The sequence below is a fragment of the Oryctolagus cuniculus genome, chromosome 11 (genome assembly GCF_051225735.1).
Source record: "Oryctolagus cuniculus isolate XC-2025 breed Fujian yellow rabbit chromosome 11, ASM5122573v1, whole genome shotgun sequence".
NCBI classification, from domain to species: Eukaryota; Metazoa; Chordata; class Mammalia; order Lagomorpha; family Leporidae; genus Oryctolagus; species Oryctolagus cuniculus.
Window position 1 is genome coordinate 110,619,320 of NC_142877.1, and position 16,650 is coordinate 110,635,969.

A 16,650-nucleotide genomic window follows, 5' to 3' on the forward strand; every position below is an offset into this window, starting at 1 on the left:
GCTCTGCACAGCACAGGTGTCTCAGTGCTGGAGCCCGGGACAACAGGATCCAGGCGTGCAGGGCGCAGAGGGCTGGCGGCTTCCTGCTTCACAGGCAGCTGTGAGCCCACGTGATGGAAGGGGTAAGGGAGCTCTCTGGAGCCTCTGTTGTGAGGACCCTCATCCCATTCACAAGCCTCCCACCTGCTAAGACCATCACCTTGGCGGCTAGGATTTCAGTTTTTGCATAAGGAGAAGAGGTGGAGCCCGCAGTAGCTCCTGGCTGGGTCTGGGTGACACTTATCTCTGTTACACGCGCCTCCCCTGCTGTTCTCGGGAAACACTTTTGTCCCCGCTCTCTGGATAGCTGAGCGACTGCAGGCGTGAGTCCCATCTCAGCTGTGATTCAGGAGAGCAGCAGGGACGTAGTAGGACCTCCCCCATGGGTTAGGAACTGTCTACGTCGCCACATTGCAAAAATGCACACTTCTTGTGCTTGTCAAGGGTGCTGGCATGGCACAGCCGACAGAATGGCCACGGCATCAGCATGTGACCTGTGGCGATCCCAGCAGGTGCCAGCCATCACTGCTACTGGATAGATGGGGAGGTCAGGGTGCCAGCGAGGTTGACGATGGACATGCGACAAAGACGAGGGGCAATGGACCTCCTCTGTTGCTAAGAAAGGACATTGGCTGGCCCACGGGCAGTGAGTCATTGTCCGTAGAGAACCACACTCCAGGTACAAGGCACAGCACGCAGCGAGGCGCGGGAGCATGATGCACGGGGGAATTAGCAGCTGTAACAGGGAGTATCGCTAACACACACACAGCGAGCAGCCCCGGAGCTCAGCACTGCTCAGAGGGCTTTGCGTGTGGAACTCAGCCCTCGCCACAACCCAGTCTGGTCGGTGCTGCTGTGATGCCCATTTAACAGATGAGAGAATGGAAACACAGAGTCCAGTGACCTCTGCAAGGTCCCAGTGCTAACAAGTGGTGGCGCTGGCACTGGACCCCACTCGGGACAGGCAGCCAGTGAAGGTGGTAAGGGCGAGGCAGGAAGCCCTGACACATCTGGCAAGAGAGGTGGAGTAGGGCGAAGCAAAGGGGGGAATGTTGTCGGTTCTCTCCTGTAGGCAGAGCCCTGGGTGGTCTGAGCAGGAGAGTGCCAGAAAGGTGAGGTGGCACGGGGCAGAGGGTGAACTGGACAGAGGAGGCCATTGAAGGTGCGCTGGGGAGGTAGCCACATCCTTTGTTCCTTTAAGATTTTTATTAACCTTTTTATAACTAGCCTGGTTGTACTTTTTAACTTGTTTGAGGGGGAGGGAGGGAGAGACAAGAGGGAGGGGAGAGAGAGAGAGAGAGAGAGAGAGAGAGGGTTTCCACTCTATTTCATCCCCCAATGCCCTTGGGGCTGAAGCCTTGAGCCAGGAATTCAACACAGGTCTCCCACCTGGGTGGCAGGAACCCAATTACTTGAGCCATCATCTGCAGCCTCCTTGGGTCTGCATTAGCAGGAAGCTGGAGTCAGGAGCCAGGTTTGGAACCCAGGTGCTCTGATACGGGGATGCAGGCGTCTTAACCAGCATCGTCCCTGCTAGGCCAAACGCCCACGGCAGGCCATCTGTTCTCACTTGGGGGTGGGACTGCTCTTTCCACAGGGATGTGGACAGCCATCAGCCACCTGGAGCTCGAGTTCACACGCCATCATTTTGGGTTATGCTATTTCACCAGCTTTTCCTGGGAGACACAAGCGCCACCTGCTCCTGTGACGTAACGGGTACCTCCCACATGACATTCTGTGTGCCCAGTGACTGTGTGCTGGCTCTTGGTCGGTTCCTTGGATTGCTAGGCATTCAGCGTTGGCCGGGATTCCTTTTCCCCCGGGAGTTCTTCAAGAAGCATTTCAGCAATTCCCAGTGGAAGGCAGCTCCCCAGGGGCAACTTCAGACAGAGGCCTGCTCCTCACCTTCTTGCCTTATTCCTCCCATCAGCATAGGCTCAGGTCAGTGCCACTCCCACCCATCACTGCCCAGAGACCATTTGTGTGCCCAGCAGGTCCCCTTCCGGGGCTGCATGTGAGAAGGAGGTTGTACTAGACAATATTGAAATTCTTCTCTAGCAAACCACGTTTGCTATTCCTAGAACCTTACTTCCAAGCATCTAATTTCATTCATGTACTTGCAGACCCAGGCGCCATGCCAGATGCTGGGGAGTCCAGGGTTCAAGGCAGAAAGAACCTGGCTATCGTTTTGGCTGACTGTGCCTACTCTCAATTAGCATGTTATCCAAATCCACTCCTTAAGGAGAGACTTCAGCCAGAATGTGGACAGGGGGATGTCCATTTGTCCTTCACCTGGAATGTCAATCAGGTAAGTAGCCACACCAGACCCAGTTCTTTTTTGGGCATTGCCTCTAGGTCAACGTATCTCTGGTGAGTGCCCCGGGAACAGTGGAGTTGTCAGGTGCACCTGGCTCAGGGTGCCCACCAGGTGGCGGCATTCCAACAGATTTTCAACCAGCTGGGGTCATTGAGAAACAGGGCCTACTGTCTGCATGGAGGGGCGAGGCCACTCAGTGTCTGACAAGGACAGAGAGTGGGCCTCAGCTCCAGTTAAGGTACAGATCTTCTGAAGGCAGGAGGCCAGGGGTGGTTGGCATGGAGGGAGAAATCATGGCCAGGCAAAGGAAAATGGCACCACATGTTGCTTTGTTCAATCCCACAGACCTTCCAGATGCTTTTTCCTGGTTCTCCCTGTCTCCAGGTCTGTGTCTGATGCTCTCCTACGGGGCTCTCCACCACAGCACCTGCCACACTGAATTTGCATCACTGATCTCCCTGTCATTCCCTTTCACACAGCTGGGACCAGGTCAGTTTCCTGTTGGAAACCCTAGTGCCTATCCAGCGTCTGGGCCCCGGGTAAGGATTGACGTGTCTCTGCCACATGAATGGAGCTCACTCACAGCCAGAACTAAAACCAGACTCTCCCTTGAGTACCAACACCCTGGGGAGGGCGCCTTGGGCCTCTGACGCCGTTGACCTCAAAGATGGAAAACTGCAAGGTGGGAGGCCGAGAGGTGCAGCTCAGAGGTTCTTACTACGAGCCATAAAGGATGAATTTGACGTCTAACTCTACCCCGAAGATGTCAGTCTTGTCCACCTCAGCCAGGCCAACCAGGTAGGGGACATGGAAACTCGGGATCTGGCCAAGTCTGGTGCCTGCTGGAGAGAACATGCCCTGTAAGTCTGTATTTCATTTCCGGGAGGGAGGAAGGCGGGAGTCTTAGGGCCCCACCCTCTGGGACAAACGGATTCAACCTGCTTCTCTGCCGCCTTCCTGCAGGCCCTCCGCCCTACCCGCCTGGCAGCTCTACCTCCCCCTCTGGAGCTCCAGCACAGAGCAGAGCCCAGTCAGAGCCGCCCAGATGGGCCCAGCCTCCCTGCGTTCCAGTCGCGGCCAAAGCCTGCCCGGGAACAAGTGGAGAGCCCCTCTCGGAGGAAGTGATTCAGAAACCGCCATGGCCTGGCGGCCGGCCGTGACTCACAGCACATCAATGGGGAATTGTGTGTGGAGGCTGAGAATACCAAAGCGCTTTTCTTTCCTTCCTTCCTTCTTTGCCTTTCCCTTGGCGGCATTGTGCAACACCAGGCTGCCCAGAGACATGTGTTTCTCATCAGCGACTCGGGCAGTCACCTTGGAGGACTGGGGAGAAAGCAAGGCAGGGAGGGGACAGGCCGCGAGGGGACCTGCAGCAGCCGGGGGCGCCCTTGTCTTTCATGGCATCTTTCGGGTCAACACCAACAGCCTCACTGAGCATCTGGAGTTGGGGAGAGAAGGATTTTGGATCTGGGAGAAAGCTCAAGGGTCTGTTTGCAGAGGAGGAAATGGAGGCCCCCAGGAGGCCCCCAGGAGGCCCCCAGGAGGCAACGCAAGTGCTTTGCCAAAGTCAAGTTGCATCGTGCGTCTTGGTGCGGTGACTTCATTTTCTTTTTTTTTTTTTAATTAATTAATTAATTTTGTTGACAGGCAGAGTTAGACAGTTAGAGAGACAGAGAGAAAGGTCTTCCTTTATCCATTGGTTCACCCCCCAAGTGGCCGCTATGGCTGGTGCATTGCGGCCGGCGCGCTGTGCTGATCCAAGCCAGAAGCCAGGTGCTTCCTCCTGGTCTCCCATGCGGGTGCAGGGTCCAAGGACCTGGGCCATCCTTCACTGCCTTCCTGGGCCACAGCAGAGAGCTGGACTGGAAGAAGAGCAACTGGGACAGGATCCGGCGCCCCGACCGGGACTAGAACCCGGGGTGCCAGTGCCACAGGCAGAGGATTAGCCAAGTGAGCCGTGGTACCAGCTGACTGCATTTTCTTATCAGGATGTGTAGTTTAAGGACAATTTTTCCCCCATGAGTTGTGCCAGATGCGACACTATAGCAAGTTCAGTCGCAAGTCTATCAGTGGTGCCTTTTCTCTTACCTACCAGTCTAGGGGGACTGCTCTGTGTGCCACCTGTGGGGTCCCCTGTCACATCTGATGCCCTTGTTTGGTAGTTCTCATCGAATGGGCTATTTTGCTGCCCATGACGTTGGTCCCCGTGGGTACCTGTTTTCCCCTCTTTGCCTGCCCAGCATCTTCTCCAGCATCCTTTCTCCTCCCCGGGCTCACAAATGTCTAGGCCCCACAGAGACCTGGCTCAGGCCCTCTCATCTTCTTACTCATAGCCACATTTGAGGTTTCGGCAACTACTGATTAGCGGAGGACTCCCGCCTGCTCATCTTTCCTGAGCTACAGATGTGAACACACAGCTGCCTTCTTGGCACCTCCTTTGGATGGCCCAGGCTGAATTACCATTTTCCCCCCAAAACTCTTGGACTACTTTGATTTCACTGCCGAGCAGCCACAGGCCCGGTATAGCTCGTGTTCCGAAACCTGTGCTCTGCCATCTTCCAGACCTGGGCTCCACGCCCAGATATGGCACTTAACGAGCTGCTGGGTCTTGGCCAAGGTACTCCACTTTCCAGTGCCTTCATCTGTAGGATGAGGCTAATAAAAATACCTTCTTCATAAGGCTGTCATTCAGAGGGCACGAGTTAACACAGTCGCATTAGCACAGTGCCTGGAGCGTCCTGCCGAGCTGTTACTTGTATGATGTGTCTCGGCGCCCTCCCACGGAGCCACCCTGGCTTTGCACCATTGCTCAGAGATGAAGCCTGCAGGTCCTTCTGGCTCAGGTGCCTTCACACTGTGTCAGAGACGGGCTCCTTCTCACCGGGAGACGCAGTGCTTTGTTCCTGGGCTTCCTCTACCCGTGCTGCTACGCGGTAGCATTTACTGCACTGACTCCTGCTGACCCGCCTCTCCCGCCTCACTGCTCCGTCCATCACAGCCCGCTCCAACTGCACCACTGCTGAGAAAGAGTTGGAGGCCTTTCCTTATGCTGCTCCTGGAGACAGCTCCTTTCTCCCTGCTCTGTGCCTCCATTGTCTACAGTGCAACCGACGGTGCTCCATTTTCAACACCAAACATCTGTCTTCCCCATTAGACTTTATGCTGCGTATCCATCACAAATGCTCACCCAACACAGGTTGTGCACCAGGCACTGTGCATGGGACTGAATTCTACGAGCGGATTCATACATTTTCTATGTCCATGTCTATCTTCCCTCCAGATGGTGTGCAGCTTGGGGGCCCAGCGAAGATGCTAGCAGAATACATCAAACAAGAGGAGACAGGAGTTCTCATGGAAAAGATCTGCCAGTGGTCACGAGCTTGGCATTAGAGAATGACTTGTTCTTACAGCAATATTAATTCCACAGCCATCTGATGAGCACCCACTGTATACGCCTCAGTGTAGAAAAGACAACCCCAGCATGGTAAGTGCCATGGTTGTGTTCGTAGAATGAGACTGGCACTGGGGCCAGCTTCCCGGAGTGTAACCCATGTATCTGCACACATCTCCCACCCCCAGAAGGCTCTGTGCTTGTTTTTAATGCTCTGCTGCTGTCATCTTGAAATTTTTGCTTTCACAATGATGATTGATGGGACAGTGGAGCATGTGTACGAGCAAAGGGGACGTTTGTGACATGCAGGCCCATGTGCTGGTCCTTGCTGACTCATTTGCTCATGGCCTCTGGGGTACCCCCAGGACACAGAATCCCTGTGGCCCTGTGACGCATGAGAGGTCAGGTAGACTCTGAGTACAAGGTGTGTCCCATCTACAGCTGATTCATAGGGGGGCTCTGCTTTCTGTGCAAATGCAGGGAAGGTGATGACATCCAAGAACAATCAATCAAGAGATTCTCCCAGTGTCAATCAATCAAGAGATACTCCCAGAAGCCAAGAGCTTCTGATGAAAATGATGCAGGAAGAAAGGAAGAGAGGGCAACACACAGTGCTGTTCTTTTCCATTCAGTCCTTCCGCACTCTACATAGACCTACGGGCTGGCATCACGACAGGGCAGGTTGGCCCACTGCTTGGGATGCCTGCATCCCATGCTGTAGTTCCTGGTTCGAGTCCTGGATCTTCCACTTTTCATTCAGCTTCCTCCTGGTGCACCTGGGAGGCAATGGATAGTGGCCCAGGTGCTTGGGACCCTGCTGTCTTTGCGGAAGACCATGACTCCTAGCTTTGATCTGGCCTAGTCCCACTGTTACAGACATTTGGGGAATGAACCAGTGGATGGAAAATCCCTCTCTCTCTCTTTCAAATGGATGGATACATACTTAAAAAAAAGATTTCATAGTTTTAAAAACAAAACAAAACAAAAAAACCCCAGTAGGCCTAAAGGAGAGAGTGTTGGTGGATGCATATGTGTCTAGAAAAGAAATAAAATCAGCCGACATAGTTTTGTGCAATGTTGCCATTATAATAAAAAGTAAATATACGGGGCTGGCACTGTGGCACAGTGGGTTAATGCCCTGGCCTGAAGTGCTGGCATCCCATATAGGCACCAGTTCAAGTCCCGGCTGCTCTGCTTCCAATCCAGCTCTCTGCTATGGCCTGGGAAAGCAATAGAGGATGGCCCAAGTCCTTGGGCTCCTGCACCCACATGGGAGACCCAGAAGAAGCTCCTGGCTCCTGGCTTCGGATCGGCGCAGTTCCAGCCGTTGCGGCCAATTGGAGAGTGAATCATTGGATGGAAGACCTCTCTCTCTCTCTCTTTGCCTCTCCTCTCTGTGTAACTCTGACTTGCAAATAAATAAATAAATCTTTAAAAAAGTAGATATACATGCTTGGATGAATTATGAAATACAAATTGTATAATTTTGTTGATTCTGCGTATGAGTTAAATGTTGCCATATAGCATTGTACAACATAAAAGTGAACAGAGAAATTCATGCAAATAACATAAAACTTTATTTATTGTTTTACTTAGGATGACATTAAGTATCAAGTAAAAAGACCAGCATGGGAGAGACTGGAAGGACGAAGGTTTACATGGCAGTGCCTCTTAGGGGTCCAGCAGTGAGGTGACCACTGCTGATGGAGGGGAGGGTCTCTGCATTTTGGACTTGAGTAGTGGATAAGAAAAACACCCCCATGGTCCCCGTCCTCTGACCAAACCTCTTCTGCTCACTGCCTGCCCCACTGCATGAGAGGAAGCTGACACTAGAGGGGTCTCAAGGCCACGCAAGAAACAATGGATCAGCAGGGCCCGGGACCCAGGCTGCCGGAACCCAGCCCGTCCTCGTCTTAGTGACTTTCACCTCGTGACAGGGGCTCTTCTTTTTACTGGGAAGCTCACCTTAGGCCTTGCAAATGGGATTTCTGCTTTCCAAGGGAAACCATCCGATCAGTGCTTGGTGGGTGATTCGGAAGCATCCTGCTTTCCATCCAAGGTCAGGGACACTTGACCAGGCCTCGGGTAAAAGGAAGAAGTCCCTGTCGGGGAAATCATGTGAGGCCTTGTCCTCCTCCTTCCTGGCTCAGCTCCGAGACCTCCTGTGCCACCTTGTTGGCTGCCCCCTTCCTGACTCAAGGGGACCCAGCGGCTACTTTCCAGACCTTCCTCTTTGGCTGCGCACGCTCACTCCGCCAGTGACCTCCCCTGGGGTAATGACTCTCAAAGTTATCTGCGCTGGTGACTCGTGCACTTGCGCTCCAGCCCTGACGTCTCCCTGAATTGTTTCTAACACACTGACTGCGTCCTGGACATCTCCTCCCTGCCGGCCGATAGGAAGTGCACACTGCATATCCAGAATGGAGTCCTTGGATCTCTCCCTGTCCCCCAACCTCTTCCACACCAGTTACCGAGCGTTCAGTGCCCCCATCACTCACATCAACACCTGAGGGTTGTCCTGACTCTGGCTCGTTCACCACCCATGGGCAACTCCACAAGCTCTGCCTTCAGAATACAACCCCCCCCCCCCACCCCGGCCAGGCTCTCACTGTTTTCCAACACCTCAACTGCTTTGCCTTGGTCCAAGTTGCTGTCATCCTCCACATGGGTTATTCCCTTCACCTCTGACCTAGTCTCCTCCTTTTGGTCCTCATCTCTCTCTTTCCCATAATGCTCTCCTTCAACCCCAGATCAGACTGGGTCACCCCCTGCTTACCACCTCCCAATGACTTGATCTCACTCTGAAAAACAGCTCAACCCAGACAAGCAGCCAAGCCAGCCTGGAGCGTCGTGGACCCCAGATCCCACTGCTTCACCTGTCCTCTCTGCCCCAGCCACGTGGCCTCTTTTTCTTCCTCCAACTCATCGGGGACTCGGGAGGTTTCTCCTTGCTGCAGCCTCTCCTGTGAGATCTTCAAGGCTCACTTCCTCACCCCCTACCAGCTCTTACTAAGCATCACTTAGGGTGGCCTTTCCTGGTCACCTGGTTGGACATTGCAGCCTGGCCCCTCCCTGTGCACATCCTCTACCTCCCTCTCCCGCCTTTGATTCCCCAAGGCTCTTATCAGCATCATAAATAATGAGAAAAATGCTTGCAAGGATCACCTCAGACTTCCAGAAATATAAAGCAGCTTTTCTAAAAAGTAATCAATCGCTTGGAAATGTAGATGGTCGGTTGTTAAGTTGTTCTTACGTTTGCCCTGACAGTGGCAATCCCCTCCAGCCCTCCCCCTCTTCAGCCCCTCCCCCACGTGTGCCATTGCTGTTGGACCCTGCAGCTGTTTCAGGGAGGCCTGGGGTTCCTTGCTGAGCTGATGGGAATGGGGTAGCTGAGCATGAAATGAGGACTATCTCGGTACAGTGCGACCTGCACAGCCGTGCCGCAGGTGAGTCTATCTGGGGAAGAAGGCAGGGGTGTAGGGAGCAGCCCGGACTGGACTGAGTTACTGGAATTAAGACTTATTCTATGCATCTGCTCTCCCACAATATGGCGCTGGGAGAGAAGTAAACAGCTTCCGCACAGCTGCCTCCAGTTCAACCAATAAACTGTAGGACTTGCTACTGATTGGAGGAGAGCAGTGTACTCGGCGTGTGGGCAGCCGAGTTGGGATTGGCGGAGGAGGACTATAAAGGAGGAGAGAGACGGCATGCAGCAGGAACATCTAAGGGGAACATCTAGCTGAAGGAACACCTGTGCAGCCCCCGAGAAGAGCCGGCCAGCGGTGTGCCGCTCCCCTGCGGAAGTGGGGAAAGCAGCCAGGGGGAACCGCCCTTCCACGGAGGTGGAAGGGACAGTAGCCAACCCGGGAAGAACCGGCAGCAAACCCGGGGAGGGCCGAGCAGACGAAAGAACAGCGCAGGGTCCTGTGTCGTTCCTCCACGAAGAGGGGGAGCGACACAGGGGAGTTGGCTTGGAGCCTCACCTTGTCCCTCTGCTCCCCAGGATCTTGCTGTCTGCTGCAGGAAGGGGCTGAGGGTCCCAGTGCTGCTGCTGCTGATCCCCCCAGCCCCACTGGATCTTGGGTGGGCTCAAGCGTGGGCTGCCCGCATTCCTAGCACAGTCCTGGAATATAGTAGACACTTAGTGAACGTAGTTGGCATTGATTGAGCTCTTACTATTATATGCTAGATCTAGGTTATCTTTTATTCTTTCTGGGCATGTATGTAAATGTACATTTTTAAAGAGACTGAATCATAGACAGGTTAAGTGATTTCCTTAGGTTTGTTGATCTCAGTTTGAAACAAGGCTTTTAGACTCTAGGGCTTGTCCTTGGAACCGTCACCCTTTACTGCCTCCAAACACCATGTGTTCAATGAGCAAATGAATGCTGAGTGGATCAGAACTGTCCTTATAAGGGTCTTGTCAGGCGCTATTTCTCTAATAAAATAGGGGTGGGTGTAGCGTGTGGGGGGACCTGAGTCATCCACACTTTCTATCTTACTATTCCCTATGAGCCAGCAGTTTGTCAAAGGCCAAAAATCTTTGGGGAAGGGACAAATGGAACCCTGTGGTCTGTTCCAGAATTCTCTTACAGATCCATTTGGCTCCAACCTGAAAGTCAGGTTCATTCTAATTCTGCCTAGTTCCCAAACCACTTTTCAAGCTTGGAGTTATAAACACTGGTGTGTACAAGGAGATGGGGAAAAGAATAGGGGTTGTGAGAGTCTCGCCCCTCCCACCTGCAGCAGCTGGAGTAGCCACTAGAAGAGGGCAGAATTGTTAAAGGTGAGAGCAAGCACAACAGTAGTGGGCACACTGTTCTCCTACACCCAGTCTCCCTTTCTGCCATGGTTACAGAGCTTTGTAGTCATACACACGGCTTCCTAGACTCACGGCTGTGACTGCCATGTTCCTTAGGAATCACATGTGGCCAAGTGGCTATGTTCCCGCAAATCAGATTTAACTGGAAGACTCATAGGACAACTTCCTTCAGGGGGAACTGACACAGGCCTTTTCCCCATCTTCATCCTTTCCTCCTTCCTGCCGGCTCCAATGCAGATGTGATGGCAGGCACTGCAGCAGTCACCTGGGGCCATCTGCAGTTCCCAGATTTGGAAACCGACAATGGAATGAAGGCAACAAGCTAAAAATAGCTTCACACGCACACACACACACACGCGCGCACACACACACACACACAGCTTAAGCCCCTGAGGTCTTCATGGAAAAGCGTCTTCATACTAGCCCTGGACTGCTTACTCAGGATTCCAATGCCTATGAAAATTAAACTTTCATCACGTTTAAGGGATATTATTTTGGGTTTCCATTTCTGATACCAGTGAACACATATCATCATGGTTTCTTGGAAATACTTTAGAATTGGTAACAGGAAGCCTTGTGTTGTGTTCACCTTTGTCTCTAACATGATTCTAAGTTCTCTTGTTCCTAATATAGAAGCTAGACTGAAATATAGCTTCCTCGTATATACTGATTTTTTTCATAGTAAAATATACTTCATAAGAGGGAGAGCAGAGATGTGGGAAGTAGGCGCCAAAAGTTGTAATGGTTACATTGTTTTCTTTTGCCTTTGGGTGACAAGGGAGAGGAGACCCTACTCGGTTACTCAATTTAAGCACAGAGGCGCTTGCACTGGTCCACAGAATCCCAGGGAGGGCTAAGCATTCAAGCTCCAGCAAGTCCACAGACGAAACCTGGACTCAAGCAAAGCTGGCAACAGGGACTCTCTGTTTCTTAACCACGCTTCTGTGTGTTTGGGATTCAGTCTTTGTTGCTCCAGGCTGGATTCTCTTAGAGTTTTAGTCATTGGAGTTGGCTGATTCCCTCTCCCCATTCTTTTGGTCAATACTCTCAGGGAAGAACTCTGATTGGCTCATCTAGGTTCAGCTGCTGTCCCTGGAGACCAATCAGTCACGGCTGGGAAGCCTGCTGTGTGGAGTCTACACAAGGTGGATGTTGAGTTTTGCAGTGAATGAGCCTGTGTTCCTTTTATAATGAATGATGAAATCTGGAGTATTGAGAGAAGGGTAGGGGAGCAGTGAGCGGAAGGACATGAGGAGGAGGGGCACATTTCCTAAAAAGGTGGAGCCCACTACAGGTGTTCAGGAATGGTGAGAGCAATTCTCCTGGCAATGGAACAAAGCCTGGCAGGCCAGCTGGAAGTTTACAAGAGACCTGGTTTCTAGCTCAGGACCATAAAGCTATTTGGCACATCTCTTTCTTTAACAGGTCATAGTTTCCACGTTTGTCAATGATGACATGAAAATAGCATGAATTAGCTCCATTGTTTTCAAAGCTGTTTTAGTTTACAGAGGTTCTTGGGACATGGGTTTGGGTGCTAGGGATCCCCACTAGCTTTTCTGTATTTTTTAAAAACACACATCCACTTTCACATGGACACCCACACCCACACTGGCACTCCCCCACACCTACCTGCCCCCACCCTCACACACGTGCACACTCTCCCTCCCCTACTCATTCACACATTTGGCAGCCCCTGGTCACTTTGTCCTCCATGACTTCCTGGACTGGATCATCTCAAATGTCCCTTACAAATTCTAAATGTCTGTGGGCCTGCCCAAATTGGGAACTTTCTGGGGGTTTGAGCTCTGCAGTCTGGACAGCAGCAGTTGGCGCTGAGAAAAGTACGAATTCTGAAGATCCTAGTTGAAGCTGGAGACCTCCGACTCTCCCTGGCTCTTCCCTCCCAGCTGCTGCGGCCGGCAGTAGGATGAGCTTTCACAAAGCGCGTTGTGCAGAGCCCTGGGAGCTGCACTTATGAACAAGGGCCGAACACATCCTGTTTATGCCCAGCTCCTTGCTCCTCCGTGAGCCTGCCCGTCGCTCTCTGTGTACTTAAATCTACGTAGAGAAGGAATGACATTTAGACAAATGGTATTTTTTTTGGTTTGCAGCTATTTTTTCAGTTAGCAGTCACTAAAGTAGAGAAAATGGGATGGGTGGGGTTGGAGAGAGATTGATTATCTTGGGGAAGTCTGAGGGTCAAGTTTGGGGTCAGCCGTCTTCACCCCTAGGGTGTGTGTGTACTTCCAGTTTGTCTGTGGCTTTGGGCAGGGATGGCCCGGCCATCCTTTCTGGGCCCCTCTGATCCTTGCAGAGCGCTACGCCCCTCTGCCTGGAGAGAAGACATATCCTTCCAGCACAAAGCCACGCTGTCTGGAGCTGGCACCTTCCTGCGTGGGAACGCGAAGCCACTCTCAACAGTCCTTTCTTTCTCCCCTCGGTCTGCGAGCCAGGGAGGCGGCCAGCTGGGTGGTTCCCACACTGCGAAACTGGGTGGGGCCTGCAGAGCCCATAACGTTGGTCAAGAAGCCAGACCCAGGCCCCTCCCTAGGAATTCTATAGAGTGCAGAAATGGCCCGAGAAAGAGAGCTTTGTGGGGAGGCCCCTCCCACCAGGACGCAGGCTGGTTGGCCCAGCCCCTGGCGCTGTTGTGAGCAGAGAGAAGTGGCTGATGGCGCATCAGGGCTTGCACCTGGTTAAGCTGGGGCCCTACATGGTGAGCGAGCAGGGAAAAATGGATCTCCATGGAGGACGGGACGTGGATTCCCTTCGGAGTGATGTGAAAACCAAACCAACCCCCTCCTTCCTCCTCCAAGGCAGTTAAGTTTAACAAAACAAACATGGTTTTTTGGGACCAAGGTAGTGGGGACGTTATTTGGCAAACGAAGGTCACGCTTTTAAAATGGGGCTCCTCCTTGGGGCTGGTGCTGTGACGCAGCGAGTTAACGGACTGGCCTGAAGTGCTGGCATCCCATATGGGTGCCGGTTCTGGTCCCGGCTGCTCCTCTTCTGACCCAGCTCTCTGCTATGGCCTGGGAAAGCAGTGGAAGATGGCCCTAGTCCTTGGGCCCCTGCACCTGCATGGGAGACTCAGAAGAAGCTCCTGGCTCCTGGCTTTGGATCAGCACAGCTCTAGACATTGCAGCCATCTGGGGAGTGAACCAGCAGATGGAAGACCTCTCTCTGTCTCTACCTCTGTAACTCTGTCTTTCAAATAAATAAAATAAATCTTAAAAAAAAAATGGGGCTCCTCTATGGAATGGCGAGGGGAGAGAAGAGACCGCCACATGTTGCGAGGGAGATGATTTCTTCCTCCTCCTCATCCCCTCCTCTGGAGAGGGCCCCAGCAGTGTGAGCCCAGGGCTGCCCACCCGACACAGGGCAGCAAGACCCTCACCACAGCGAGTCTCACATTCGACATCCTGTCACTGCTCATGGAAGAAACGACAGTCTGTGGCCTGCGCGCCATGCACAATGACGAAGAGATTTCCCCCGACCTCCAGGAACTCGCTGTTTGGTAGGGAAAGCGGTCAGGTAACCACAGAACCGCACCACAGAGCTAGATGGGTCCACGGGAACCGCCAGCACCTGCGGAGCCAGGGCCGGCTTCGTGCCGGAAGTGACGTTCAGGCTGAGCGCTCAGGGCGTGCTGGGATTGGTCAGGACCGCCCCCAGGGTGTTCGGTGATTGGTCAGGACTGGCTTCGTGCCGGAAGTGACGTTCAGGCTAAGCCCTCAGGGCGTGCTGGGATTGGTCAGGTGAAGAAGGGGCTGTGGGCAGTGTTCTACTAGGAGGACCAGTGGCTGTGGGACCAGACGAGGGTGAATTTCGGGAGCCCAGGATGACTGAAGCGTTTGGTGTAGGTAAGTCGAGGTACGCCAGAGAAATGAACGCGGGACCTGAGCATGCAGGGGAATGAGGCGGGGAAGGCCTCAGGTGTGAGCTTTTGCGCACTCCCCGTGGCTTCTCTATGGGAATTTGTTAAGGGATAAGATTAAGGGCAAGGAGGCCATTACTGAAAGCCGGGAGAGAGACAACGAGGACGGGAGCTTGTGCCTTGGCAGTGGGATGTGTGCTTTGCACGAGGTGGACACATTCGAGGGAGAAGGGGAGGTCAAAGTTAATTCCAAGTTTCTGGCTGAGTGGAGATTATTTTCCAAGCTGTGACTTGTACCCTTAAAGCTTTGATGAAATCGGTTCTGCCGCTCGTCTGTGCCTGAGAGATGGTTCTGGAGTCGTGGGCTGGAGGAAGGGCAGGGGTGTGGGTAGGGGAGGGATGTTACAGAGAGAACAATGATCCTGATAAACTTGTGGCTTGTGTACTCATCGTCTGTCCCCCCGCCCCCCAGAACGTTCGTGTCATGGGGGTGGGGACATTGCCCGTGTTGTTTTCTGTTGTATCCCAGTTGCTAGAATGATACCTGGTGAGCAGACTCGCAACGACTATCTGCTGGCCAGGAATATGGTGGAGGTTACAGAGGCCGGACAGGGGGGACCTGCCATCCAATCAGGAGGGAGGAATGCTCAGATCCCTTTGGTATGTTACAGAAATGGCTCCGGTTGCATCATTCCCTTTTGTCCAAGGGACTAGGATGGTGGACGTGACCAGAATTGAAAAAAGAGAAGTGGTGACATATGATGTGCACATGTCAATGTACAAAATGCACCACACACACACACACACACAGACACACACAGGACAATGGATTAACACAGCTTTGTTGTCATCATCAGGATCACTGTCATCACTTGTTTCTACCGAGATATTTATGAGCACCGGGGAGCAAACCCTGCTCACCCAAATGTCACAGTAACCCTAGAAGTAGACCTTGGGATGGTTGTAGTTTGACTCATGCAGAAACTGAGGTGTAAAGAGGCAACAGAGACACCCTGGTCACACAGCTTGGACGTGCCAAGTCAAGAACAGGTCTGTTGATTCTAAGCTATGTTCCCTCTATTCTGAGCTCTTATTTTGTGGAGGAAAGAAAAGAATGGTTGAAGCAGATATTGTGCGCAGTAATGTTGCAGGAGGCCTCCAGGTTTGTCAGAGTTGAACAGGCTGCAGCCCCTGACTGGGCTGGGCAGTCAGCAAGAAGCCTCAGATATTAGTTTATTTCTCATCCACTCTTGCATATAGTTTTCAGGCCCTGACAAAATATTAAGAGACCCTCACCTGACACCTGACACCACACTTTATCCTGTTCAGGTTCTTTCCCAGACCGTCCTCAACTTTGAGCACTTCCCTGGGGAGAGCCAGGAGCAGGTGCCTGCTGGGAACCACAGTGCAGTGACATAGGGCTGATGTCCAGCTTAGGGCTTGGAGGCTGGCTGGGGTTGGCTGGGCTGGGCTGACACTGGAGATGTCATTAACAGTGCGCTTAACACCACTCCACTGCCCTGCGCCCTTACCCTGCCTGTAGCATTGAATTCCTTCTCTTGCACCCTTTACAGACGTAAAGCACTGCTTTGTGGGGAGGTGGTTCTTGTGGAACTCGAACCACAGTGCCCTGTTCCTGGGTACTAAGGGAAAGGTTGGTTAAGCTCAGGGAAGGTCGCTTGTCTAACAGATTCACTTGTCTGCTTTGGCTCTTGCAGACTTGATGAAAACCTCCCTGAGGCCGTGCGGAGAGGGAGGGGAGACCACAGACAGTGTCGCCACCTTGGCTCTTGGAGCCCCGTCAGTGGCCTGATCCCAGTCAGTGCCGAGACATCCTGCCCGTTGCTGTCCCATGAGGACCACGGGTGGATTTCCAGTGGGAGGAAATCTTTGTCCTCATTTCTCCAGTGGTCCAGGGCACTCCTGAGCCCCCAGAGTGAACTCTGGGGCGGTGATGGGAAAGAGAAAGGACTCTGCTCAGACAACAGCTGACAGGTGTCTCAGGTGGCTCCATCCCAGGCCTTTCCCCAAGGAGCCCCCCCCCCCCATCCCCTGCCCTTGGTACCTGTGTGTCAAGAGCCCTGTATCAGGCCCTCGCCCTTCACATCACGGGGAAGTTCGCCCTTCAAGGTGTGGCTTGCATGGGGAATAGCAGCCAGCCTTCTCCATCAGGGAAGGGATTGGGTGTTTGGAAGGAGCTAGGT

General features: G+C 53.0%; 1 protein-coding gene and 1 long non-coding RNA gene across 14 annotated transcripts in view; one reads left to right on the top strand and one right to left on the bottom strand.

Annotated features, from left to right (window-relative positions):
- Window positions 1-16,650, bottom strand: part of SYN3 (synapsin III) — a 457,275-nt gene that overhangs the window by 121,098 nt on the left and 319,527 nt on the right.
- Window positions 14,276-16,650, top strand: part of LOC103348404 (uncharacterized) — a 78,570-nt gene continuing 76,195 nt past the window's right edge. For 2 of the 9 annotated variants that reach the window (XR_016216295.1, XR_016216294.1), the window contains exon 1: window positions 14,277-14,432. This is a non-coding gene — a long non-coding RNA (uncharacterized LOC103348404). Of the gene's footprint in view, window positions 14,443-16,650 lie in introns of all 9 variants that reach the window. The other 7 variants (XR_016216291.1, XR_516809.4, XR_016216290.1 and 4 more) reach the window with 7 other exon arrangements.